Here is a 15,289-nt window from a genome sequence, read left to right on the forward strand (position 1 = left end):
ATTCTAAGATCTCCTAAATATTGCCTATTAGCCACAGGCTCTTTACTTGGGGTAATAAATGCCTAGAGGGTAGATGACATGTTATAGATCTCTTTGCCCAGCACATGTTCTTGTAGGTGCCGGGCAACTTCCTTTGCTTGGTGGTGGGAGTAGTGGTGGCAATAGTATGTTCTTATCATGATGATAATTAGCAACATATAAAGCTTCATGCATTGCCGAGTGGTGCCTTTCACAAACACTACTTCATTCATCACCATGATATCAAGGAGAGGTGGCTGTGATCTTGGCCATACCCTCAGGAAGGTGATGTTACCTGACCAGGGTCAATCTCAGTCTGGTTCACTCTCTGCCTGATGCTGCTCCAGATGCTGGAGATCCAGCTGCTCTGAATCATCAACAGTGAGAAATGCATGGGCAGACCCTAAGCTGTGGCATTAGTGGAGCCATATTCCTATAACCTGTGGGAATTCTCCCTGGCTGGGAAGAGAAGAGGGGTTTAAAGGTTCTGGATGAAAATCAGGGAGCTGACCTTTGAACAGTGGCCCCGCATTGCAGCTCCATCTCTTCTTGATTCCAGACTCCTTCTGGACTGGCTCCGTCATCTCTCTGTTTCAGCTCTACCTGCAGGACACAGGTTTCCGGGACCTCCTGCCTGAGGAAATGACAGGCCAGCCTTTTGGGCAGAATAGCAGAAAGGAGACGAGGCTTTGGTGGTTTCTTTTGTGGCTGTTCTGAGAAAAAGAAAGAAAAAAAAAAAAAAGCAAAGGCAGGGACTTTTCTTCTCTTAATTGGTTGATGAAATATCCATTTCTTTTGTGCCCCCTGGTGCCTAGCACACTATTCAGCACATAGGAGGCTGTGAATAAATATTGAAATGATGGGATGAAACAGGAGGGATAACGAAAGGAGGAGGCATCCTTCTGACGTTACCACACGCAGATGCTGTGAAGGCCCCACAGGAGGGCAGGGGAAAGAAATCAACTATTAAAAGTGTGGTTCCACCCTGTAGGAAGTTGCCGATCTCGGATAAAGGCCTCTAATGACCGCTGGGTCACCAGGATCTCTGCCAAGAGAAACATCCTCTGGCATGCCACCCACTCCTTCGTTTCAGTAAGAAACAGTCACGTCCTCTGTTCTTCAGTGCATGTCAGTTCCCATTTCCGTCAGTCACCTGCAAATGTCACAGGTGACTCGGCTCCGGTGCTGTGTGACAGTCCACCTGTCACCTTTGGCAATGCTGGGAGCTATGACAGTTTCAGAGTGACACAGGGGGGCTGGTGGCTCATCATGCAGGCATCCAGGAGACAGGAATGTGGAGCTCGCTCCTGGAGACCCATCCAAAGCACCGCATACAAAGCAACTCCCACCCTGCCTCGCTGCCCTGGTGACAAAGACAGAAACTGCCAATTAATCTCCAGGTGGCTTTGTTCTCCATGTCCTAGGACCCACACTTTTCCACACCTCACTTAAAGATGCTGGGTCCACCCCACATTCACAGGGTGTGCCGTTGTATCAGGGATCCGGACTCCAGGTCCCTGCACCGTGTGAGGGACGACTGGGCAGGGAGGGCCTGTTTTATTCTTGGGACCCCATCAGGCAGGAGCTGGCAGAATGGTTTTGGAGCTGAAACCAGGGGAAGGCTGCAATTCCCACATCTGCCTGATGGTGGCAGCAGCAGCGCTTGCAAAGCCCAGGAGTGAGCAGCCAGCCAGAGGCCCAGGAAGGCAGCCGGGCTCTCCAGCAGGTGCCTGGGCCCTTCTCTGCCTGGGACAGAGGGGCTGGGGCACTGAGCATGAGGCAGGGGGCAAGGAAGGGAGGAGCAGACCTTTTGGATGGCAGCAGCTCCCCCAGGTGGGTTCCTTTCTCCCCTTTCTGATGGGGGTGAGGACAGAGTGTTCAGGGTGCCTGTGAGGAGCTCCAGGAGGTAGGTGGGTGCGATTAGAAATACTTCAGGGGCTTGGGAGAGCTACAAAGAGATCAAGCAATGGAAACCTCAGTTGGCAGAGTCGGTTTCTCCGAGGCGAGGCATTTCCCTGGGGTGATGTCTCCCCTGGGGGTGATGAATGGGGTGTCTTCCCCAGGACCCCCCACTTCTCCTCAGTGAGCCCACTCCTAGGCCTGGTCCACTGCCCCTCACAAGGTTTCTGCCCCTTTCATGGTTCAGGAGCCAATATTTATGCAGCTGCTCCCCTCTCATGCTGAAAAGGCAAAACAGACCAATGCTAAAATCACTGACTATTCCTGATCCCCCGGGCAGGTGCTACTGTTCTCACCTCTGGACAGAAACAGGCACCGTGAAGAAGTCTCCATGAGCATGGCTGTGTGTTTAAAGTGAGTCTCTCTGGGGAAGAGGACCAGACCCCGAGGCAGCACCTGTAGCCCACGCCTTGTGCTCTGCCAGAGGGAAGGTGGAGGAGTCCTCGTGGCCCCAGGAACTCCCTCCACCTTCATCTCCGCAGTGGGCAGCTTACCTTTTCACCTTTTGAGACTTAAGAGAAAAGTGGGTTGAAGACCCCGGGAGGGGTCTGGCATCTGCACATGTGCGATCCATGGGCATAATAAACAAACAGTGGGACCTGGAAGGAAGGAAGGCCAAGGCCACCGCTGGGGCCATTCAATTCTCAGGTGTGGCCTGAGCGGCTGGGAGAGCTGGCCCTTCATGTGGCCTGAAGTTATCAGACATTATTCGCCTGTCCATTACTCTGGGTCATTAGTGAGGTTTTTAGATAAGATTTGCTCAGACCCGAGCAGCCTCCACAGCTCACTCAGCATCGCAGGGTCCTGCTGCCTCTCAGGACCCAGGTTCAGGCAGCTGCCAGTCCCTCCGTCCTCACATTGTCTGTCTCCCTGGGGGGCAGGGGGAGTGCAGTGGAGTTGGGAGAGGGGAGGATTGTTCTGTCCCTTTTACTCATAGTTCTGCTGGCAAATGCCAGGTGACATCTTGAGCAGCTCCTGCCAGTCAAGAAAACTTTTTGTGTAAGTTTGAAAACCCTCACCTGAACCTGCAGACCTGATGCTCCACAGATCAGAGAAGAAAGGTCAAACTGCGTGATCCGAAAATTGGCTAAAAATAATAGAGCTGGATCTCTGCCCCGTATAAAGAGATGTCAGACCAGCGTGGTATGTGTGTGCCCTTGGCCCTGCTGCCTCCCTGGCCCCCTCGATGTGGCCGCCTGCTCCCCTTTCTTTTTTCACAAACACGACCTCTTGGTGCTTGGGGATCCCTCAGTGAATGTTGATGGGGAAGAGAGGAAACGTGAGACCAGAAAAGAATCTAAACCTACAATGGCCTCATTGTGTTTCTCTCTTTACCACTATGCCTGTGGTTGCTGAATTGGAGCCAACCATGGTGAAGTCCCCCGTTTAATCCTCATAGCGACCCAGTAAATAAAATAATGCAGGGTTGTCACACCCCTTTGCAGATGAGAACTACTGAGGCTTAGGTTTCATAACTTGCCTGAAGGTCACACAACAGATAGTGACAGAACCGCCATGCAGATGCGCAAACACGCCTATGCAGAGGCGCAGATGCCCAGATGCCACACCCCTCCCTGCCCATCCCTTCAGGAGGAATTTGGTCACACAGGTGCGCCTTGACAGCTGTGCGACTTTCAGGAAGCCACAGAAACCCCTGTCCTTGCCTATGAGCTGATAGACATTAAGCAAACAAACAAAACAACTAACCCAAAAGCATAAATAAGAATCTGAGAAACTTTGCTCCTGGCTAGTGGCTGCTCTTTTCTCCACAGCCCAGCTCCAGCTTAGCCTAACATTTGAAAGCCAAATGCTGGTTTCTTAACAAGAATCCATTACCACCTAACTTTCCTTCAGTGGGTTAAAACAAAGAAGTGAAAGCCCATTCTGCTTGGGGAGTGGTTGCCTGGCGTCAGCTGCCTGCCCTGAGAACAGAGCTACTCCACACAGAGAGGCATTCTAGCGCATCACACCCTCCTGTCAAGCCCAGAAGAGTAAAAATGTCAGGAGGCCACATACTTCTGAAATGATTAATCGTGGTCGTTAGGGAGAAATAAGAGGACTCTTGAAATGGAGGAGAGCCGGGATGCCGTTCAGCCGCCGATGCGCCTCACTTTGGCTCTGGCTGGTCCGTCTTAACTTGGGTCAGAAATCATTTCTGAGGATGGCACACGCCTGCCTGGGCCGCGCTTAAATCACAATATTGCTTTAAGATGGACACTTGTGATAAACTAGCAAAACATAAAAGTTCTTTGAAGTTTCCAAAGCTCCTCTAGATGGAATCGGAGGGATGCAGAGGGAGAAGGCGAGGCAGATAGATCGCCGCGTGGAGAACAGAGCCTTCCTTTTGTCCCAGGGCCTGCGCCCTTGGGCGGAGCACACGCTCACAGCAGGGGCTCTTCCTCCACCGTTGCCCCGGCTCCAAACCCACGCGATGCCCTTTCTCTGGGCACGAGCCTTGGTTTGGGTTCCCTCCTCATCAAACCAGAGCAGCGGTATTCACTGATAGAATCCATACTTTATAGGGGAAAACAAGCAGATGCTGAGCTGAGCAGAGTCAGGAAATATTATCCAGAAAAATGTGTTCCTCCTCCCCTGTTCTCTTGCCGACAGTAATGGGAAATCCACATTCCCTCTCATTACCCAGAGGTATTTATTGTCTAAGATTCATACCACTGAACTGTCCGGGAGAGGAAAAACACACACCCTACTGTATTTTCTAAGTTCAATTGTGCTAGTTTTTTTATTTCTTTTATGTTACGTTGTCCACCTTCAACATTTACACAGCCAGGGCCGGATGTTTATGTCTTTCTCGAGGGCTGTTGCAACCATATGAACTGATAAAAGTATTTTCTACTGCAAATATGCATATCCTGTACACCGAGCCATTTGCTCCTTTCGTTGACTGGCATTCGGAGTCTGTGAATGTCCGCCAGGCAGCAGTGCGTGGGGCCTGGAGGTCACAATTTCCCTCTCAGGAAATACCAAGATGCTTTAAAAAATAGTAATAACAACACCTTGTGGAGACTTGTCCAGAGAAAGATGACAAGCATTTGGGGGGTGCATCTTCTGGCATAGGAGTCTCTTGCCTTCACTCTACCCCTCCCCCACCCCACTGTGGCCTCATTTCCACGTGAATAGTTGACTGGTTGACCCTTGGACAATGTGGGGGTTAGGGGTACCCCCCACAAAGTAAAAAAATCAGGGTATAACTTTTGACTCCCCAAAAACCTAGCTGATCTTAGGTATCCATGGGGGATTGGTTCCAGGACCCACCACGAACACCAAAATCCGTGGATGCTCAAGTCCCCTGTATAAAATGGCTTAGAGCAATGCTAGAGTAGGCCCTCTACATCCTCAGACTCCCAGCCATGGACCCACAGTGCAGGTGTTTATTAAAAAAATCCATGTATAAGTGGACTCCCGCAGTTCCAGTCTGTGTTGTCTGAGGGTCATCGGTATTGCTTATGTTAACTATGGCTGTACAAGGGGTTGGAGAGCAATTTTTAATGAAAGAAGTTAGGCTGACTCATGGGAGCTGTCCCTAGAATTTCATGTCATATTGTCCTGGGGTCACTCGCACTGACAGTGACTCAGGAATCACCATAGATCATGAGCATGGGAAACCAAACATGACAAGGTCAAGAACATACAGCTAGGAACACCGTGGCTTTGCCAGTCTGTCCCTGACATCACTGCCTTCCTCACAACCGAGAAGAATGCCAAGAGTTACTCCTTTCCACGTGCCTCTCAGCGTGTCTACCCCAGGAGAGCCATGTGGTGTGGCCACCTGTGCTCACAGGGGCGACTGTAGCTAAGGGAGGCCATGGTTTTCTCCCTCTGGCAATTTAGAATGTTCCCTTTAGAGTGAGCGTTGCACACCAGAGATGCTGGTGTCCACGAGGGATGGATCCTCTACTTTGCACAGAGAACAGAGTCAGAATGTACAGATTAATGCACCCCAGGAATTCTAGTTCTGGTTGTAAAAACTCTCCAAGGTCAGTACAACCACAGATATTGATATTCATCTCATTGTGAGCTGGGATCTGCTAGCTCCTTAGCATCATTTTATTTTTCAATTCATAAAAAAAGATATTCTCATCAGTAGGCCTCTGGCCCTCTTTCTTCAACGCAAACCGCCAATGGTGAGCCAACTGCAGGAGCTGATGTAGCAGCAGTGAGGGGAGAGAGAAGGAGGCAGAGCCAGCACCCGACTTAAAAACCCCCAACCCCTGGTGGCTGCTGTGGACGCACCATGCTCACTCCCAGGTGCCTGAGTGACAACCGGGTGGTAGCGGAGAGGAAGGGGGAGAGAGGCACAGGTATGTGTGGCTAACCGGGAGAGGCAGAGGGACAGACAGAAAGATTGAACGAGCTGAGATGGGTGTGGGAGAGACATTTTAGTTCCCCAGAGAAAAGACTGGAGGGTTCAGAACAGCAGCTTCAACCCTCCCCAATCCAGATGGGGTCCATGAAGGCACACACCTTCCATACAAGAAGGTTTTGAAGTTTCTGTTCATCAGTGAAATGCTTCAGCCACTTAGCCTTGGGGATAGCCACATGTGCCCGATTCGGGCGCAGAGGTCTCTGTCACTAGGCGGCTGTGTGTTCCTGTTCCTTTGATGGCGGTGTCCCAACACCTACAGGATAAAGATCCTCAGGCCCAAACTGAGCTGCTGATGTCTGAGCGAGCTCTGTTCCCCAGGCCTGGCTTCCCCCCTAACTTCCTTCCCAGTGGAATGACCTCCCTCCCTCCACCCTGAGGACCAGCTCACTGTGCCTCCTGCAGGAAGTTTCCCTGGCCTCCCCCCTTTCCCTCCGCCTTTCCATAACCCTGCGAGGAAACCCCTTGTGGCACTGGTCTCAGTATTTTGAAGTGGCTTTTCCTACCCACCTTCCCTTCTATATCAGGAGCTTCTGGAAAATAAGGCTGGGCCTGTGGTCTGGTTCGTGCACTTCCTCTGCTGGGCCTGGGTACACAGTCGATTCCCAATCAGTGTTTCTCGTACAAGAATGTCTGTAACTCGTCCGAGATTCTGTGGCTCTACCCCCGTGCCTGCATTTCACCTGCTGACCCCTGAACGTGCGCCGTCAGAGAACATGGCCTACTTGCCACCGCTACTGCCTCCTGCAGCTGGAGGGCCCGGAGCGCCTCGTATTCCCGGGAGAGGGGATGATAATTTAATCCCTCCTTATGTACTGCGTGGCTTCCAGAACCCGCACACCTTTATCAGGATCAACTCTTATTCTCGCTTTAAAAAATTAGGCGGTTGAGCATTGACCTAGGATCCAGGAGATTGCCATTCGATTCCCCATCAGGGCACATGCAGGGTTGCGGGCTCCATCCCCAGTCGGGGGCGTGCGGGAGGCAGCCGATCAATGACTCTCTCATCATTGATGTTCCTCTCTCTCTCTCCCTCTCCCTTCCTCTCTCTGAAATCAGTGAAGATATATTTAAAATAACAAAACAAAACAATTTGTATTAAAAAATTAGGCATATGAGACCAGGGGACAATCTGCTTCCTTGCCTCCTCCAGCTTCCAGAGGCAGGCCGCCTGCTCTCCTTGGCTTGTGAGCCCCAACTCGCATCACCCCAACCCCTTGCTTCTGCCTTCACATCTGCTGCTCCTGAAACTGAGCCTCCTCCTGCCTTTCCTTTCTGTGAGTTCTATGGTGACCTCAGGCCCACCCGGATAATCCAGGGTCAGCTCCCACCTCGGGAGCTTTTAACTTCATTACAACTGCAGAGTCCTTTTGTCTTGTAAGGTAACGTAATCAAGGAACAGGACATGGACATCTTCGGGGCTCATTAGCCTGCCCACCACGGGGACCAGAGACAAAAGGGAGCCCGCAGCTCCTCCCTCCTGCACGGAAAAATGCAGGCATTCCTGTCTACTCCCTGTGAGACTGTGCCTCAGTTTTCCTATCTACAAATTAGAGAGAATGAGCTTCCTCCCATTTATATTTATAAAGTACTTGGGGATTATCAAGTAAAGGCGCTGAGTATGAAATGGTTATTATAATCTTATAGCATGACTTGGTATCAATGATGCTTACATTAATCAATAGAGCTACTACTAGATGCAACTCTCACTGGGTCCCGTGGGGGAGAAGTTGGGGGGAACATCCACTGGAGTCTGTAGTTAAACCTCATTAAATGATTCTTGAGAGTGGTTTGCCTTGGCTTCGGTAGCATCGAGTATGAGGACTCTCCTTTAAGACACCCTCTAGCTCAGCCTCTCCCGTCCATGGTGTAATTGAAATGAAACAGAGAAAACAGCAGTTGTGTAAAACAAAGGACAAATGGGCACTGTGCTGTTTCTGTGTGATTTGCTGTAGTGTAAGACATTTATCGCCTGCACTTTGATTTTCTCTCTTTCCCTCCGAGCCCGGTTGAGTTTCTGGCCTTTGACTGAGGATCAGGCTGTGGAGGAGGCACGAGGGAGCGGGCTGTTAACCGTGTGTGGAAGTGGACGTGGGTTGCAGACTCGGGGATGAGTTTGTGTGCCTTGCCGGAGCAGAGGAGAGGGCATATGATGATAGTGTTACACCCCATTTTGGACCTGTTAGGCCTTGAGATTCAGTTGATGTACTTTAAAGGCTTTATGAAGTCGACCCTTGGGTTAGAGAAGATTTAAGAAATTAGGAACCCGAGCCCCTCTCTACCTTCCCGCCCCCCAGATGCATCAAGACTCCGTGGAGGGCGTGGGGCTATTAGGTGCATACTGAGGGCCAAGTTAACCGACCCTGTGCCAGTTCCTTCCTGGCTTCCAAAAGTGGCAACATGTGAGGTCCCCAGACAGACCTCTGATTCTGCCCCACCCCACCCTTACCCAAAAATCCACCGCAACTCTGCCTGGGAAGCCCAGTGAGAGACACAATCAATGGACAATGGTAGCATCTTTAAATAGGTTCATAAAATAAAATGTTCAACCTCGGAAGAGCCTGTATCCAGGAAAGGTTATGTTGCTGCTAGATAGTCCTGGGGGAAGGGGTGGGCATCACAACCAGCTCCTGGCCTCGGGCTCTGGGGAATTAAAGCAGAGAGACAAGCCTGAGAGTGATTATAATCTCATTATGCAGAGCTCCCCCTATTTATTTCTTCATATGGATGAATTTGTATATATTTACATTTTGTTCTATTTGATAATATGCATAGAATTCAAATTGAAATGACTTGAATAGATCTGAATATTAATGAAGTGTTTAAAGACTGCCAACCTGGCAAAGTCCCCCAGTGAGGGCGTGCATGGTACAGAAGCCCAGATATCTCCTGGGTCACCAGCACCGCCAGGCCCCACCAGGCACCCCCAGGGCCAGGAAGAGGGATGCCCCCTGTGATGGAGATAGAGACCTCCCCACAGCTCCTGGACACCAACCCTGGATCCTAATCCACTGAGGGGGTGCATTGAGAACAGCCCCCCAAGCCTGTGCGGCTTGTGGTCTCCTCAGACATCCGGACTCGCAGTTTCAACACTGCCGTGAAGGACAAGCTATTTTCCAACTGAGAAAAGCCCAGTTGCCTCCCCCTCTTAGAGCAGGTGGCAGGGGGTGGAGTCCTGTTTCAACCAACAGGTACAGGTGTGTGTGGCGCTTCCCCAGTGATCAAGGAAGGTGCTGGACTTTTTCCTAGAGATCTACAGCACGTATGACACCTCTTGGTTATCTTCTGTGGAGTAATGGCAGTTAGTCAACGTGCTTTCGTGGGCCTGAAGGTCTCAGTCCTTCCCAGGCTCTGGTGGGACATCACTCGCTACTGGTCACGGAGCCTGTCAGCATTAGCATCTGCAGCCTGCACAGGCCCTGGGCTAAACTCTGAGAATAAATAAGATAAGATGGCTTGTGAACATAAGAAAGCCCCGCTGGGTTCAACTGGTCATCTTCCCTCCCTTTGTCTAGAAACCTGGGTAACAGCTTGTCCTAAGAGGTGGGCTAGTGGTACCAGGCTCCAAATATCTATAATTTGGTATCCAAATGTGTAGGTTCGTTACGTAAGACTAGCACTTTGTAGCAAATTAAATTATGTTAAAGGTAGTTCCTTGTATAGAGCTCTAACTATACCATCATTCACTGCTGAAGTACTAGGAAGCGACATTTCTTAGTGATCCCCAAATTATTTTTTTGTCCTAACTGAATGTTGGTTAGTTCCCAGTTTACACTCCCAGCACCCATTCTGGCAGCTAATTATGAGAGCCAGGGCATATATAATGAGAATATACTCGCGCACCCCACTCCATGAGGCTCTCACGTGTACCCCGTCCTTGCTTCTCAGTCGGCAATCTGAAAACCAAATCGTTTTCTTTCCTGTTGTGGTCTTCATCTCAGGAAAGGGAACCCTCACAGTCCCAGCACCGGTTCTGGAACCTGAGTCAGCTCCAGCCTCTTTTTCTCTCCCCATATCCAGTCGGTTCTCCTCTCGACAGATTTATCTATACCGTCTCTTTCGTTTGCCTTCTCTCGCTCTACTTACCTTTATAGTTTTCTTCCAAACTAATAGAGCATCCTGTCAACTTCCTCACTTTTCCCCAAAGTCGTCCTTTATCATCATCATCATCCAGGTACATGGCCCTTCCTGGAATACAAGTCAGAGTTGCTCTTCTCCTCTCAGCCAAGCCCATGGCTACCCTTTGCCAGTAAAACAGCCCACGCCCCTCCACCTGGCCAAGGCCCGCTCCGTCACCCCCCATCGAAAGCACCCTGAAATCTCACATCAGCTGGCTTCTCGGTGTCGTCTTCTCTCCATCCCTCCTTGCTCTCTAAGTTTCAGCCAAAAGAAAAATTTTTCTATATTCCCTGGATACACCGTGCCTTCATGTCTGTGCTTCTGTTATTGCCTCCCTCAGCCTAAAATATTCGGCACTCATCGTTTATTGAACAAGGCTTGGCTCAAATGTCACGTCTTCCATGAAGCTGCTTCCCGTCCCCAGCTCAGAGTCCCTCCTTCCTTTGTTGTCTGTCCACATCGTGTATATATTTTATCATATCATGTATTCAGTCCCGTCCAGCTTGCTGTTTCCACAGTGTCTCGCCAGCTCCACTGTGAGTCCCGTACAGAGAGAAGCTCTTGTTCTAGCATCTTTAATATCGTCTGATCATCTGTGATGGGGCTCAACAGATGTATCAAAAAAAAGCCTGTGAAATGAATGAGTGGAAAGACACCATGCAGTGAGGGCTGGTCCTGTTCCTGCAGCCGTGGGCAGCTCTTGCTCCCCGGCGCCCGGCTGTCTTGAAAAGACACCAACATTTATTAGGCACCCGCTCCATACGCCAGGTGCTTTCTCATGATCTCAGTTCTTGCTGCCTAAAAACCCAATGAGGAGAAGATCCTTATTTCCATTTTGCAGATGAGGAACCTGAGTCTCGGGGAGGTTAAGGAATGTGCCCCAGATCCTATCCACAGGAAAGGCTCAGGCCTCTGGCTCGCGCATGGTGCGCTTCCCAGCTCCCGGAGCTGCCTCTGGAGTGAGCCAGCCCCTCAGCTTCCCCAGGCTCGGTCAGGCTTCAGTGCCCGGGGAGAATGAGCTTCCTTCCAATCGCTCCCGGATGCAGTTATTATTTTATAGGGATGTTGTAAGTTGATAAGGTAGCTGTTATGCGTTAATAGCTATTGTAATGTTGTTCTTAAGGCCTATTACTCGTGCTGGTTTGTATTTTAATGTGTGCAAAGGTGATTACAACTTTCATATGAATGTTAAACAGATTAGCTGATTTATATGTAAAATAAATAAATAAACGGAATGCATCCTCTCACTTCTTTTCATTTCTCTCTCCCTCCGTCTCCTCCCCTGCTGTCCAAAAGCAGATGTGGTCTGTGGAGCATTGACAGTGGGCCGCAAAGACAGCGTTTTCTGGGTGATGCGTCACGGTTATAGATGCGTCTTTGGTTTCGGATGAACTTGGACTCTGCCCCTCAATAGCTGCTTGTCTGCGAGTTTGTGCTCCTAACTGTGTTTGGGGAGTTCCATGTCGTGTGAGGGCTGTGCTTTCGCCATCCTCTCCCTACCTTGTGTCCCCCACCTCTGTCTGGCCCCTGCTGTTTGCTCAGCACTGGCCAGAAAGTGGGCCAGGCTGTCAGGAAGGCAGGCGAGCCCCTATGCATCCCGATGTACCCAGGAGCGCAGGGCGCAGAGGGGAAGATGGATCAGAAAACCAACGATCGGAGCGTGGACAGGCGGGGACCGGGGGCAGCTCTGTGGAGTTGTTCCTGCGGGAGGAGACCGGAGAGATGCTGCGGACCTGGTGGAGCAGCTGGAGAGAGCGGGTGTCATAAGGCAGAACTCAAGGGTGAGCTGAAGTCATCGGAGAGACGATGGACGGGGCGGGTGGGGACAGGGAGGGCGCCGAGGGGAAGGCAGGGGCACTTAGAGGAGAAGCACGTGCTGTGTGCTGAAGCCTGAAGGCAGGAGAGACTGCAGCCCTGTCCCAGAGCTGCAGGGAGCTCAGTGTGACATGATCTGAGGGCCACTGAGGCCGCTGGTGACACCAGCGCCTTCATGCCCTGTGCTCAGAATCAGAAGTCAGGGAGTCTCCCAGCCAACGACTGTGCGTATTATGTTGACAGGAAAAGCAATGATGGGTAGGGGGTGGCCCGAGTCTTTCCTCTAGGACGCAGTTGCTCCCAGGACAGGGACAAGCATGAATCGGGTTGGTTACAGAGATTCCACACATAAGGGTGGAGAAAACCAGATTACCTGTAACTTACACTTAAGTTTGAAGGGAAGGATGAGGTGCTTACACATCTGAGAGGACAGCAAGTGTGACACAGAAAGAACGCTCATGGGGGTGGAAGTGGATGGTAACCCTTCAAAAGAAATCCTGGAAAGAGGGACAGAGGCAAGACTGAAAGAACCGTGAGTCATTACCCACACACAGTGCAGACTAGTCAATTAAGGTAGCATTAAAGTCTAAAACCCCCACGTGTTAACAACTGGCCCCTGGGCTTGATGGCACAGGCGTGGTGGGAGGCACTGTGGAGTGGGTTAGTGAGGGTGGGCGTCAGTAGACTGGGCACTGGGACACACGGCTGCCCTACAGAGTCCACGCGCTGGGCGTGGGAAGCGTGGTGGGCAGAATCTGAGCAGGAGGCAAAGAAATGAGAAACCGAGGCAGTTACTCTGCCTGCTTAGTATACAAGGTAGGAAAGCTCTCTCCTGATACAAGGTATGAGCTGGCACAGGACTGAGTTGAGCCGCCACAGGGAACCTCAGCTCTCCAGATATCAGCTGCAAGGCTAGTCCTGCTAAAAGCAGAGCCTTGACAGTTTTTCATTGCCTTACAGTCCAGCTTGATCGCACAGAGAGCTGGGGGAAATCAATGAGGGGCCCTGCCACTCGAGGTTCAAGTGTAACTAATTTTTTACTTTTTCAACAAATATTTATCGAACACTTAGGACATGCCAGGCATAGTGCCAAAGAGGCGGGAACCTCGCGATGACACAGACAGGCACATAGTAGGCATTCAATATCTGTTCATTGAAAGGATGCAGGAATGAATGAGCGAAGGAAATGGCAAGCTCGAAGGAAAATAAACACTGACCTTAGGAATTATAGTAAAAACAGGACACTGGGCATGGTCAGACACCTAGCCTAGGCTTAGGACTATCACTGAAATCCTCAGGAAGGAAAGATATCGAAGAGGGGCAATCAGATGGAAAGGTGACTCTGGAAAGATGGGAGCTTCAAAAACAAAACTGACTGGACAGTATAATACTAATTATCGTTTTGAAGGAGGAAGACAGCCAATGTGGCCCCTCAGACAACTCTCCAAGGAGCTCAGGTTGTAAAAAGACACATGGGAAGGACGGAAAGTGGGGCACCTAGCACAGGGTGGGGACAGAGGGAGAAGGGGCCCATAAGGAAGATAGCAGGTGATGTGAAGTCTCAGAATGAGACAGGCCTGCAGAAAAAGAAAAACTAGAGCCAGGAGAAAAAAGCCAAAAAGGAGACTTTTAAGCTCCAGGAACTGGGATAGTAGTCCTTGAGAAATGAGCACGTTAATCAGTTACAGAGAACTTCCAGGCTTCTCTTCTGGTTCTGTGCGTTCTGTAATGCGCTCCTGTTAGAGAAGAAACGTGATTGAGAAAGAACCAACCCCGGAGACAGGTGGCATGATGGTAGGAGACTGGGTCGGGGGCGGTTTAGGGCCACCAGGGTAGGGATTAAACACCGTCTCTGGGACTTAACAAACCTGTACCAGCGGGAACCACTCCTGGCTCCGTTTACGCTTTGGTAAAAGAGACAGGACAAGTGTATGCAAGTCAGATATTTGTTGACTCAACTAATGCAAATAAAACACTCAGTGTCTGAAACCTAAAAAAAAATTCAATAAATGTTAGCTCTTGGGATGATGATGGCGATGAGGTGTTTAAAACAAACCTGGTAACTGCGCCCAACAAAATTAACCTCGCAGGATATTGAAACAATTCGAAGATATGATCCCAAGACCCTTCTGGGTGAACAGTAGTCCAGAAATATTGGAAAATAGGAGAGTCTGGAAAAATACCAGGCTTTTTAAAAGTGGAGGAGCAGATGTCAGTATATTCTGGAAGCAGTGGACAGATAGACTTCACAGAGAACTCCAGGAAAAAAAAATCTGCAAGAGATTAATTTGATAATTTGTAAACACCCAGAACATCATTGCGGTCACTGGAAGCCACCTGGGCCTTGGGCAGTCATGCTAACGTCTCATTTAAGGAAAAAAAACACAACCTGGCATTTCAGTTTCATCATCTGTCTCTCTTTTCTGTTGTTCACAAATGTGATAAACAAATCTTCGGCTGTCAGGTGTATTCTGGGAGTCTTAATTGAAGGAGTTTTATTTATTGAAATCTCAATGTGAGCTAACAGCGTGCCATGGTTACAAATAATGGGCCCCGGCTTCCCCGGTAGAAAGCATTGTGTTCATATTAGGGATGCGAGCGAGCCCGCAGTCCTCTCTGCTGATGCGACCGCATCTGGGTGACCACTCCCTGTCCCCACAGCCACGGCTTGGAGAGCCACAGACACCAGGGCCTGTGCGGAAGGCCGGAGAGGGCGAGGAGCCCGGGGATTATGACACGTGGAGACACGTGGACGAACACAGCACAGTTTGGGCAGGAAAGGCAAGACACAGGGACTCCTCAGCTTTATTGTGCATGAGGATTACCTGGGGTGCTTGTTTGAATTGCTGATACCAATGACGCCAGTTCCTACATTTATAGAGATTCCGATTCATTAATCCCAGGAGGAGCCCAGGAAATTACAATCAAACAGACATTCCAGGCAATTCTCATTCCAGTGGTCCAAGGACTATATTTTAGGAAACATGACTTAGAAGA

The 15,289-nt window shown here is 50.2% G+C and overlaps 1 protein-coding gene across 1 annotated transcript in view; it reads left to right on the forward strand.

Annotated features, from left to right (window-relative positions):
* Positions 1 to 15,289, forward strand: part of KIRREL3 (kirre like nephrin family adhesion molecule 3) — a 452,863-nt gene that overhangs the window by 8,171 nt on the left and 429,403 nt on the right. The window lies entirely within an intron of this gene.

Source organism: Miniopterus natalensis, chromosome 20 (assembly GCF_054644295.1).
Source record: "Miniopterus natalensis isolate mMinNat1 chromosome 20, mMinNat1.hap1, whole genome shotgun sequence".
NCBI lineage: Eukaryota > Metazoa > Chordata > Mammalia > Chiroptera > Miniopteridae > Miniopterus > Miniopterus natalensis.